Genomic DNA, 13,341 nt, shown 5'->3' with positions numbered 1-13,341 from the left:
AGAAATTGGTTTAGAAAAAATACGGTTTTTTCTCATCGTCTGCCCACTTTCTTTCTTTCTTCGTTTTTTTTTTTTTTGCTCTCAACATATACATACCGAGGATAACGTCAACAGGAACGGTCAAACATGGGGCCTTTTCTTTCCGGGTAAGCTAACGCACAACTGCGAGACTAAGGAACGGGAAGTACGAATAGATAAGAGATAATGACATTGTGGGGCACTCGGGTGTCTTTATTTGCCCGCAATAAGCATCTAATGAGGACTGAACGCCTCGCCTATCTCCTTCAGCAGAGTTTACCCCTCTCTCCGCGAACCATCGACCGAGGCAAAGTGCAACATTCTGCGCCTTTTCATTGTCGGTAGCGTGGCCGAGCGGTCTAAGGCGCTGGTTTTAGGCACCAGTCTCTTCGGTGGCGTGGGTTCGAATCCCACCGCTGCCAGCGTCTGTTTTTAGATTGTTGAAATACTGTTGTATTTGGAACCTTAACGCAGTGGACGACACTGATAAAGTTCCGGAATTATTTATGGAATAACCAGTTGGTTCACAGTTCTGTAGTTCTGGACCTCATTTTTTAGGTTTTGGTGTACAGGCCGCCATTGGAATCTGAACCTGGCAACGTTTAACGTTAGAACATTATCTAGTGAGGCGAGTCTAGCAGTGTTATTGGAGGAATTAGAGGGTAGTAAATGGGATATAATAGGGCTCAGTGAGGTTAGGAGGATAAAAGAAGCATATACAGTGCTAAAAAGCGGGCACGTACTGTGCTACCGGGGCTTAGCGGAGAGACGAGAACTAGGAGTCGGATTCCTGATTAATAAGGAAATAGCTGGTACCATACAGGAATTCTATAGCATTAACGAGAGGGTGGCAGGTCTTGTTGTGAAACTTAATAAGAGGTACAAATTGAAGGTAGTACAAGTCTATGCCCCTACATGCAGTCATGATGACCAGGAAGTCGAAAGCTTTTATGAAGACGTGGAATCGGCGATGGGTAAAGTCAAAACAAAATACACTGTACTGATGGGCGACTTCAATGCCAGGGTAGGCAAGAAGCAGGCTGGAGACAAGTCAGGGGGGGGAATATGGCATAGGCTCTAGGAATAGCAGGGGAGAGTTATTAGTAGAGTTTGCAGAACAGAATTATATGCGAATAATGAATACCTTCTCCCGCAAGCGGGATAGCCGAAAGTGGACGTGGAGGAGCCCAAATGGCGAGACTAGAAATGAAATCGACTTCATACTCTGCGCTAACCCTGGCATCATACAAGATGTAGACGTGCTCGGCAAGGTGCGCTGCAGTGACCATAGGATGGTAAGAACTCGAATTAGCCTAGACTTGAGGAGGGAACGGAAGACACTGGTACATAAGAAGCCAATCAATGAGTTAGCGGTAAGAAGGAAAATAGAGGAATTCCGGATCAAGCTACAGAACAGGTATTCGGCTTTAACTCAGGAAGAGGACCTTAGTGTTGAAGCAATGAACGACAATCTAATGGGCATCATTAAAGAGTGCGCAATAGAAGTCGGTGGTAACTCCGTTAAACAGGAGACCAGTAAGCTATCGCAGGAGACGAAAGATCTCATCAAGAAACGCCAATGTATGAAAGCCTCTAACCCTACAGCTATAGTAGAACTGGCAGAACTTTCTAAGTTAATCAACTAGCGTATGACAGCTGACATAAGTAACTATAATATGGATAGAATTGAACATGCTCTCAGGAACGGAGGAAGCCTAAAAGCAGTGAAGAAGAAACTAGGAATAGGCAAGAATCAGATGTATGCGTTAAGAGACAAAGCCGGCAATATCGTTACTAATATGGATGAGATAGTTCATGTGGCTTAGGAGTTCTATAGAGATTTATACAGTACCAGCAACACCCACGACGATAATGTGAGAGAGAATAGTCTAGAGGAATTTAAAATCCCACATCAGACACATGCTGGCGGGCTGTCCCGCGACTCTCGCCGACCCCGAAAAAAAATGGCTTTACTGGCACAAGATCATATCAAGCTCTTCTTATCAAGATCAACTACGGTCTGTCCAGAGGGTCCACGATGACGCCATAAGGCTCGGTCTGGCGGTGCCGACGTGGACGCGGCCCGCCTCGGTCTGAAAAGAGCGGGCTGCAGGACACTAATAAAGTTTTGTGAATGAATGAATGAAATCCCACAAGTAACGCCGGAAGAAGTAAAGAACGCCTTGGGAGCTATGCAAAGGGGGAAGGCAGCTGGGGAGGATCAGGTAACACCAGATTTGTTGAAAGATGGTGGGAACATTATCCTAGAAAGACTGGCCACCCTGTATACACAATGCCTCATGACCTCGAACATACCGGAATCTTGGAACAACGCTAAGATAATCCTAATCCATAAGAAGGGGGACGCCAAAGACTTGAAAAATCATAGACCGATCAGCTTACTGTCCGTTGCCTACAAAGTATTTACTAAGGTAATCGCAAATAGAATCAGGAACACCTTAGACTTCTGTCAACCAAAGGACCAGGCAGGATTCGGTAAAGGCTACTCAACAATAAACCATATTCACACTATCAATCAGGTGATAGAGAAATGCGCGGAATATAACCAACCCTTATATATAGCTTTCATTGATTACGAAAAAGCGTTTGATTCAGTCGAAAGCTCAGCAGTCATGGAGGCGTTACGGAATCAGGGTGTAGATGAGTCCTATGTAAAAATACTGGAAGATATCTATAGCGGCTCCACAGCCACCGTAGTACTCCATAAAGAAAGCAACAAAATCCCAATAAAGAAAGGCGTCAGACAGGGAGATACGATCTCTCCAATGCTATTCACAGCATGTATGCAGGAGGTATTCAGAGACCTGGATTGGGAAGAATTGGGGATAAAAGTTGATGGAGAATACCTTAGCAACTTGCGATTCGCTGATGATATTGCCTTGCTTAGTAACTCAGGAGACCAATTGCAATGTATGCTCAATGACCTGGAGAGGCAAAGGAGAAGGGTGGGTCTGAAAATTAATCTGCAGAAAACTAAAGTAATGTTTAACAGTCTCGCAAGAGAACAGCAGTTTACGATAGGTAGCGAGGCACTGGAAGTGGTAAGGGTATACATCCACTTAGGGCAGGTAGTGACCACGGATCCGGATCATGAGACTGAAATAAACAGAAGAATAAGAATGGGCTGAGGTGCGTTTGGCAGGCATTCTCAAATCATGAACAGCAGGTTGCCACTATCCCTCAAGAGAAAAGTGTATAACAGCTGTGTCTTACCAGTACTCACGTATGGGGCAGAAACCTGGAGGCTTACGAAAAGGGTTCTGCTGAAATTGAGGACGACGCAACGAGCTATGGAAAGACGAATGATGGGTGTAACGTTAAGAGATAAGAAAAGAGCAGATTGGGTGACGGAACAAACGCGGGTAAATGACATCTTAGTCGAAATCAAGAAAAGGAAATGGGGGGGGGGGGGGCATGGGCTGGACATGTAATGAGGAGGGAAGATAACCGATAGTCATTAAGGGTTACGGACTGGTTTCCAAGGGAAGGGAAGCGTAGCAGGGGCCGGCAGAAAGTTAGGTGGGCGGATGACATTAAGGCGTTTGCAGGGACAACATGGCCACAATTAGTACATGACCGGGGTAGTTGGAGAAGTATGGGAGAGGCCTTTGCCCTGCAGTGGGCGTTACCAGGCTGATGATGATGGTGATGATGAAGAAATTCAGGCGCATACACACAGGGCAACCAACAAAGAAGAGACGATGCTGGGGCTGACTAACAATTGATTTTTCCTTATTACAACGCATCTATATCCTTAACCACTTAACCACGCATGTCCACGAAATGCAAGCCATAGAAAGACGCATGCCACACCATAGCCAGTTAACGAAGACGTGCGCACAAAAAACTGTATTCGACTCACTACAGGGAGAAGTATTTATCACCGATACAGCCGTATGATTTCTTCTTCACGTGGAAAGCTTCCAAGGCCAGCCGCGTGTGTTCATTCATGCTTCTGCCAAGACTAGACCTCTAATAAAATCGCGGTTTACAATTGCGGCAAGAATTAAGATGGGCAACAAGATGTGTCCCTTTGCGTGTAATATTATTCGCATTTTGCTCATGTTCCCTAACTCGCTCACTGATACATTGCCCGGCCTGCCCAATGTAAGTCTTTCCACATGAGAGAGGAAAAGCCTAAATCACACCGGAGGTACAGGGGATGTGGGTGATTCCGTGCCTGACTTGGCATCCTCGCTTGCTGTCACCGGAAGTACGGGAGCACAGCTTAGCGAGCTTGTTCGGCGCAGAAACGCACTCTTGGGCTTGAATGCATAAAACGACGTTTTCTTAGGAAAGTATCTGGAACTCCAATGCATTCTTCTGCAAAGTTCGCGAATTAATATTTAGACACATGTGTAATCCCGAGAATTCGTTCTATGTCGATATCCCTTGCAAGATCCACAGCTAGAATATGTAAATTGCAATATGGGCCATGAGGTAAGTAGTTAAAAAGTTGTTTCGTGATTTTTTTAATTTGTCGATTGTGTATCTCAATTTCTTGTACAAGTAATATCCGCCTCTTCCAGTGAACTAGCTCATGAACTAGAATTGTTGTGTGTGCCACAGCCAACCTTAACAAAAAATTTAAAAGCGTTCGCTGAAACACCCGGTATATGCATTCCTTATCTAGGCTTCTTCTAGCCTTTCTTGTCAAATGGATTTCACGCAAGCTTTCCATTTAAGTTTGTTTACAAATGACCAAATATTAGGTATGCGATTCGTTATTCAAAGTTCGATTTTTCTTATTCTTTTAAAGAATTGTATTTAATTTGATCATAAATTTTCTTATTTGAACATGCCTTAATAATTGTCATTTACCCGAAAAGAGAAGGACTATACCGGGTGTCCCAGCTAACTTGAACCAAGGGTTTAAAAATGAAATATTGGAGTCAGGAGAGTGAAACTAACTGCATATTGGTGATAGGCATTTGGCGCACCACGGGAAATTTTTTGTATCGCAATTACTTAACTAGTAATTAAGATAATTTTTTTAAATTTTTTAATATTGACTTTAGACACTAAATGTGATTCGCAAAGTTGGAGAGCACTTTCAGAAACCCGCATTCCATTATTCGCCATAAAGAAAACCTTACGTGTACCTCTTTTTCCGAGCTCGAAAGAAAGCCCGCGAAATACAAAAAAAATCACGTGACGAGCACATTTGCGCGTCGCGATCGTGCTGCTCTCAACCGTGCTTTCAGTGAACGAAATCAGCTCCGGCCTTTATTCGACGGCCCCGTTGCAGCGGCAGGCCGATATCTTGGCGGGGGTTTTTCGTCCGCGTCAGCTAGTTGGCACCCGGCGACGACGACTTAGTCCCAATCTGATAAGATACTGAGATGGCGAGTCTGCTTTGTCACTCAGAAGCAAAAGAGAAATACAGGGAATAATGTTTCGCCGCGAGGTGTTGGCGGCTGTGTGTTGCAGTTTCCTAATGAGGATTTTGAAAGCTGGAAGCAGCGGTGAAGCACAGTTTGTCGTGTGCTCTTCTTATGCCACTCTCATGCGAGACTGAATCTTTGGTGTAGTGATTACTAGCACTGCAGACATGCCGTTTACAAATGAAGAGAAAGCAGACATGGTTCTGGCTCTAGGTGCATGTCATGGGAACAGAAGGCGCGCTGCAGACCTTATGCAACAATGGCACCCAGGCAGGCGGCCAAGTTCAGTAACGATCCTGCGTGCCTTCGAGACGCTGCGACGGATGGGCAGTTTTACGTCCACACGACACAGAGCACCTGTTTTTGACGAGGACTTCGAGACGCATATTTTATCGCTGTTCGCTCTGGAACCCCAAGCAAGCGTGCGCAGCGTGAGCGAGGATACCGGAGTCTCCAGGTCATCAGTTTGGCGAATATTGCGCAAACACCGCCTGCATCCGTACCACGTACAGCTTCATCAAAATCTGTTGCCACGGGACTTCCAAAACAGGACCGATTTTGCTAATTGGATTCTGATAAAGATGCAGGACGACCCGGATTTTTTGAACAAAGTGATATGGAGTGACGAAGCTAGTTTTTCGCGCAATTCACAGGTGAACCTGCACAATGCTCATTACTGGAGCGATTCAAATCCCTACTGGGTTTTACAGACGCAGCACCAGTACCAGTGGTCATTTAGTGTTTGGTGTGGACTTTTCGACGGTAGTTTGATCGGGCCTGTGTTTTTCGACCAGACGCTGACAGCAGATCGCTACACCAATGATATCCTCAGAGGACCCGTTGACGACTTCCTTTCGGATCTACCGCTCGCCAGGGCCACAAATGTGTGGTTTCAACACGATGGCGCCCCCGCGCACAGCAGCGCCAAGGCTCGGACCTGGCTCGACGCAGCGTTCCCGCAGAAATGGATAGGACGACTAGGTCCCGTGAACTGGCCAGCCAGGTCTCCTGATATGACACCTCTGGACTACTTTTTGTGGGGTCATATCAAGGACAAGGTGTACAGCACACCAACTTCCACACCGCAAGACCTTAAAGACAAAATAACGGAAGTCTGTTTAAACATGCCTGAGGCTGTCATACGAAATGCAACGGCTGATTTGGTTACAAGATGCCATAGCTGTATCGTCGCACAAGGTGACCTATTCGAGCACTTTTTATAATTGGTAAGAAACCGAAATGAAATGGAGTCAGGACAACCGCATGCCACGGCTGTCATCGCCGCACAGCCAAGCCATAAACCGCCACTTTTATTTTCTTTGCAACTGGCAAATAAAACTCCTCTCATTTGAAAACTTCGAGCTTGGCAGTCTTTATCGCGACTGCAAAGCGCAGCGCACTCGCTGCAATTTACACCGTCACGCGCGAACTGGCTGACACGGCCGAAGAAACCACCACCAAGATATCGGCCTGCCTCTGAAACGGGGCCGCCGAATGAATACCGGAGCTGATTTCGTTCACTGAAAGCACGGTTGAGAGCAGCACGATCGCGGCGCGCGAATGCGCTCGTCACGTGGTTTTTTTTGTATTTCGCGGGCTTTCTTTCGAGCTCGAAAAAAGAGGTACACGTAAGGTTTTCTTTATGGCGAATAATGGAATGGGGGTTTCTGAAAGTGCTCTCCAACTTTGCAAATCACACTTAGTGTCTAAAGTCAATATTAAAAATTTTAAAAAAATTATTTTAATTACTAGTTAAGTAATTGCAATACAAAAAATTTCCTGTGGTGCGCCAAATGCCTGTCACCAATATGCAGGTAGTTTCACTCTCCTGACCCCAATATTTCATTTTTAAACCCTTGGTTCAAGTTAGCTGGGACACCCGGTATACAAAGCACACCCATAGGGATTCATCAGAAAAGGAGCTTCTTCGCTGAAGAAGAAGAAAAAAATGTTGTGTCAACTCAGCATCCTTTCGTGATTTGAATGCGAGAGTATTATGACTTCTCGGATTACTTGGTTACGTCCATGAAACATAGCGTCATGTTTTTCACGTGTCCTTCACAACTCTACCTTAACCCACCTTAATCCATCTTGCTCTAATTTGTAGCAACTTTAATCCACCTTAATTTGATGCGCACCATCCTTAATCCACGCTAATGTAGTTTAATCCACCCTATTCCACTTTAATCAGCCTCAATACACCTTCATTCACTTTACTCCAGCTTAAGTCACCTTAATCTAACTTGTTCTAATTTTAATTCAATTTACTTCACCATAATTCCCCTAAATTTACTTCAGTTCACATTAAGTTACACGAATTGCCCATAATTACTACTAATTAATGTTGTGATATCATTGAATATTTTCTGTATTACTACTGACGTCATACAATGAGCCGATGACGTCCCATTGATATTTAGTACCACCCGTCGCGGACAACGACGCCGGCTTTTCGTGCCTCAAGGGGCATATAATGCTTTAATGAAATGTCATAATTTAACAGAAAAGAAGAAAGGTGCCAGCCGTCGAATCTACGCCCAGCAGTCGTATTCGTCTGGGTTTTATAAGTGCTTTATGTCGTAGCATACCGAATAACCGCTGATGCTTGCGTCGATTCGAGAATTTACAACTATATTTTCAATTTGCGCACAATCTAACCGGACACGTCTCATTTACCATTGAATCTGCGGCAACGTAAAAAAAAATTGGGATAATCTAGGCGCGTGTTGCACCGAGCGAAAACTTGATAGAAGTGATATTACAGTGAAATTGGACATCGGCAACAAAAAAAGTAGTGCATCCATCAGTGACAATGTGTTACGTTATCAAGGTCAAATTCGAGCTTTTTTTTTCTTTCTCTGTAAGTTCTGGCAATTCTAAGGTCGAAACACTTATCTGCACCCAGGGCTGTTCGATGCATGCTAGATTGCGCGTACTGGTTAGGGTCTCGAGATTACTCACCTTATCTGACAGATAAGTGATTCTACACGAGATAACCAACTGACGCTCCCGAACTGTCGGCGGCAGCCCACCAGACAACAAGCGCGCTTTAAGCGTGTTGACTCGTCTGAGAGATTTTGACAGAGTTCGACACTTGGACGAGGTGCCACAATATGGCGCGCCCTGCCAGGTATTTTATACGCATTCTCGCTTAATAATGAACTCAATAGCCAGCCACTGTCACTGGCGTTCTTTCGAGCTGTTAATCAGTGTTAATGACTTATTGAATTCTGGGGCGTTACTCGCCACGACTTGATTGTGAGGCATGCCGTAGTTGGGACTAGGGATTAATTTTGACCACATAGGGATCTTTAACGTGCCCCCAATGCACGGGACAGGGATGTTCTTGCATTTCGCCCCTATTGAGATGCGGCGGCCGTGGGCGCGATTTGATGCCGTACTCGGGGACTTAGCAGCCAACGCCATGACCGCTACGCCATTACGGGAATTGACGACAGTAACCCCGCGGATACCGTTGTTCTTGCGAAAATGGGATAATATTTAACCTGTTTCAAGGTTGCGGTCCTCACAGGATCAAGTGGAACAGCATATTGCTGTTGCTATTACGGCTCCTACTAGCTAATACTATTTGTAATAGTACTGCCAACAACCACAAGAAATTACTGATTGTGGTGACGACATCACCTTCGTGATGGCCATCACATTCTTGTTATTTTCTCATTATGCGCTGTGTGCGACATAAACATCACACAATGAAGAAGAAAATAATCTAATAAGGAGAAAAAAGAGGAGGAGGAAAACAAAAGAAGGAATGTAAAAGAGAAAGGCACAGTGACAAAAACAAAATAAGACAAAACGACGGAATCGAAATAAAGACTAGAAACAGGAAGAAAGAAGGACGAAAGCAAAACGAGAGAGCAGGTACAACGGAATCATCACAAAATGCCCGTTTGCAGGGACTATTTTAAGATCGAAAATCACTCTGTTGTAACAGACAATGCCACTGTTCTCGGCGAATGTGGCTGCCACTCCGGTGTGTAATGTGTGAAGGTCGTAGACAAAGTAGCTGGTGTTGTGCTCTGTTTAAACGCGATGCTAGCTTATAGGTTTTTTTTTTTCGGGCTGTCTTTAGACGCAATAAAGAGGCGAGCAGGGTGGGAAGCTCAAAGGAATTAGGTCACGAATCGAGCACACATGTGCGACGGCCGATTGCAACACGCAGCATCGAGAAACCTGTCGGTAGCGTGGCCGAGCGGTCTAAGGCGCTGGTTTAAGGCACCAGTCTCTTCGGGGGCGTGGGTTCGAATCCCACCGCTGCCAAAATTTTAGTTCAGCTTTTTAGTTGTATAAACGTTCGGGAGCTTTCTTTTTTTTGCTTTATCTTGCTTTCGGTTGTCTTGAGACATTAAGGCTAACACGCATTCACTGTTTTCCTTGCTGGATGGGCAAGCTACCCATTCGTAATGAAATGCCAGAACTAATATCTCAACTTGTAGAAACCGTGAGCGCCGTCAGCGAATTGCATCGTATGTTTGCTCAGTTTGAAAGAAAGCTCTCTGAAACCTCAGCTATGCTAGACCAGGCAAGCCAAATCTTATTTTATTACTCCGCCTTAACTTACTATGACCGCTATCTGCCGTGCTTCTCAGCGAGAAGTCGGTTTCGAGAGGAGCCTACTTAAGATAATGAAAACCGCCATTCAATTTTCTTTCCCCTTGTGAAACAATACTATAACCTATAACGAACGTATAATACACCGTACTTCTGACTTGTCAAAAATATAGTAAAATACTAAGAGAACCGAGGCACTCGCAAGCACTGCATCACAATGTTCATCTTCAATACCAACGCCAAGCCGTCCTTTTATGTCGACCTGCCGCACAAAGTTCTCTCCCAGCTACTTTCAATAACCACTCACACATCCTATGCACAGCTGCAAATTTTCTGATCTCATCGCACCACCAGATATGATATGATTTGACGTCACAATTTGTGCACGTGTGCCATTGAGTGAGTTGAGACCGATCTTCGCGGCCGCGTCCTCTCATTCACGCACGCACTCACTCACACGTGCACTCAGTGTACTCTATAACCACCTTTTATTGTCCCGATAATTCCGTCTTATTGCCCTGCTGCACACATTTGTCAACAAAGTATGCCGGTTTGAATGTGTATTCTCTATTTGCGCGAAAGCAGAACAAAGCATTAGGCTAATACGCAATGTTGTGCAGCGTATTGTGTGAATGCGCGTGCAAAGGCTCGCGCGTGATAAATCAACATTCGATGAGCAGAAAGCCTAATCTTTAAACGGTTCACAAAAAGAAAAAACAAATATAGGTTTCACGGTATTAGTAAACTAAGCTTCTGCGATATTGACAAAGTTTCGGGAACATATACTGCGCCACAAGAGCCCGAACACGGTGCCATACTTTGAAATGCGTGACTAAAAGTTCCGGTGCGAGACTGAAGAGAAGAAGGAAAAAGAAAGAAAAAGAGAAATTTTGATTTATCTATAGAGTTAACAGTCAGCCTATATACTCACAATTAAGAGATGTGAAGCTTTGAAATCATACTCAGAGGAGCGGAACTTTCGAAAACCTTGTGATGCATATTTGAGTACGGTGAAGGGCGACAGGCGGGACAAAGTAAGGCGAGACAGACGGGACAAGCGCTACTTAACCGACAAATGTGAACGTTTATAGGAAAATTTCACCGCCGCAGGACAATGCGCCAAATGACTTTTTAAAGTAATGTTTTATCAGATTAAACTCTTTTTCGTTTGTTTGTCTCGTTTTCTTGTTTGTCGTTTGGTTAGCAATTATGACTTAGTGTTGGAATGGAATTACAAATAAGCACAGGGGCGCGCTTTGTGCAGGTACAGCAACAGCGATCTATGAAGTTTATTATCCGTGAGCCGCCGTTCATTGTCTTCAGGTTTGTGACTTTTCAACTTCACAGTCCTAAGCATATTTCTGAGCACATTCTCTGTCCTATAGGGCACGTCAAAAGTACGAGTATATATGGCGGGTATCCTACTGCAGAGGCTGGAGCGGAGCACCTCGGTCATTGGACATAGTCTGCTTATACTATAGCTGACCGCAGTGGCGAGAGACGGCGGCTGTGAGGGTGGTCACTATACTGATTTAGTGTTTCTCTCGGGTGGTCCCTTTGGCCCGTTTAGGCTCCTCCGTTTAACTAGTACTCTCGTATTGCTCTTCCCTTCCCGGTTTGCCTGCGAAGATCATCGCAGTGGCTGCGTCAAACCGTGGCCTGGCCTGCCTCTGCCCAGACGCCGCAGGGTTGCTCGTTGTTGCGCGCGTAATTATCCAGCGGCCGTGGTACTGACCTGCAATGGCCCATTGTACGCTTTTCTTTTTCAGATCCTAACGCTCAGAAGGAAACAAATAATTGTTTAGAAATAATAATAATATTTGGGGTTTTACGTGCCAAAACCACTCTCTGATTATGAGGCACGCCGTAGTGGAGGACTCCGGAAATTTCGACCACCTGGGGTTCTTTAACGTGCACCTAAATCTAAGCACACGGGTGTTTTCGCATTTCGCCCCCATCGAAATGCGGCCGCCGTGGCCGGGATTCGAATTGTTTAGAAACCGTCGACGACGATTGTCGATGTAAGCGTATGGCCGGAAACAACGAACGCAAGCGCCAACGAGCGCGCGAACTCGAGAACGAGGCAGAGAGCGAACGAGCGAGCGTTTTGTTTGCCGAGTCCGACCGCCGACCAACCACGAAAACAGCCGAAGGAACCGAAGAGAGCTATTCCCTACGAAAAAGGTCATACGCACCCTCGAGATGCAAAAGAAATGTTTTTTTTGCTTTCATTTCAAATGGCCACGATGGGTGCATTATACAGTGGGCTACGTTTATGAGTTCGACCAACATACAGAAAGTAAACGAAAATTCGAACGTACCACGGTGTTGTTTCTTTCCAAACGCAACAGCTGAAGTGAAAAAGTTCAGTGTTCTTGTAGAATTCTCTTTTCAGTTTGGTCTGAGTGTGCATGTGTTTGATCTTTATTTCCTTTGTTTTTCGAGCTCTCGTATTTCAAGGTGAACCCAAACACGCAATGATGCCAAATCATTTTACTGATTAATTTGGAGAAGTTCACGCTCCACAGTATCTTTGCGTTTTTAAACATGACTGTTGTATCATGAAGCCTTGCTTCACATACTTGCTTATTCTCATTCTCGCAGGCCTTGCAATGAAGCGGCAAGTTTCAGCCACAACCATTTTCCAGCGAAAGCTTGTTCTTACGAAGGTGTTCATTATTACATCGGCCAGTTTGGCCGATGCACAGTTTTCCACACTTCAGCCGTATGCGGTATACGACCCCTTCTTCACACTTCCCAAAAGGGTTTGTATGTTTAGGAGAACACTCTACTTTCTTGGAGTCATCAGATCGAGTCAGGCGCTACAAAGTAGCAAGATTCCGGGGCCCGGAAAAAAAAACACAGGAATTTTGTCCAGATGTTCAGGTCCCTCTTCTTGTTCCCCCCTCCTCCCAGGGGTATATATTCAGCCACTTTTGATCTCAGTTAACCGTTGCAAGTATCACTTTGTGCTGTCATCGTTGTTTCTTCATTGGTGTGCTGTCTCTGTTGGCGCTTCATCTTTTGAAAGCTATGAACCAACTAGCCCCACATCTTGTTCTACTGCGCTTACTTGCGCCACATTCTCGTTCAGCATGCAAGGGATGTATACGCCAGTTCGCTGGTACTTTAGTGTGGTACACGTAGAGCTTTCACACATATGTTGTTCAGGTCTCTTGCTTCATCATTTGCTTACCTCTGTTGTTTTCATGTGTTCCTTTAACAGTGTATTCAAATCCACGCAAGCCTTTATCGCAACTATGGAGAACGATGCGCGGTCTCCGAACGCTCCCCGTATAGCGATTCCCATTCAAGGCGCTTACCCTCTCTCAAAGGAGATCTGAGA

General features: G+C 45.1%; 2 non-coding genes across 2 annotated transcripts; both read left to right on the top strand.

The window, feature by feature from the left end:
* The first annotated feature begins 358 nt into the window (after positions 1–358).
* On the top strand, positions 359–440 carry TRNAL-UAG (transfer RNA leucine (anticodon UAG)). The gene has a single exon. It is a non-coding gene; the product is annotated as a tRNA-Leu (tRNA).
* A 9,182-nt stretch (positions 441–9,622) lies between these two features.
* On the top strand, positions 9,623–9,704 carry TRNAL-AAG (transfer RNA leucine (anticodon AAG)). The gene has a single exon. It is a non-coding gene; the product is annotated as a tRNA-Leu (tRNA).
* The last annotated feature ends 3,637 nt before the right edge of the window (positions 9,705–13,341 follow it).

The sequence above is a fragment of the Dermacentor variabilis genome, chromosome 4, assembly GCF_050947875.1.
Source record: "Dermacentor variabilis isolate Ectoservices chromosome 4, ASM5094787v1, whole genome shotgun sequence".
NCBI classification, from domain to species: domain Eukaryota; kingdom Metazoa; phylum Arthropoda; class Arachnida; order Ixodida; family Ixodidae; genus Dermacentor; species Dermacentor variabilis.
Note: the sequence above shows the minus strand (reverse complement) of the source record. Positions and strands in the feature narration are given on the sequence as shown.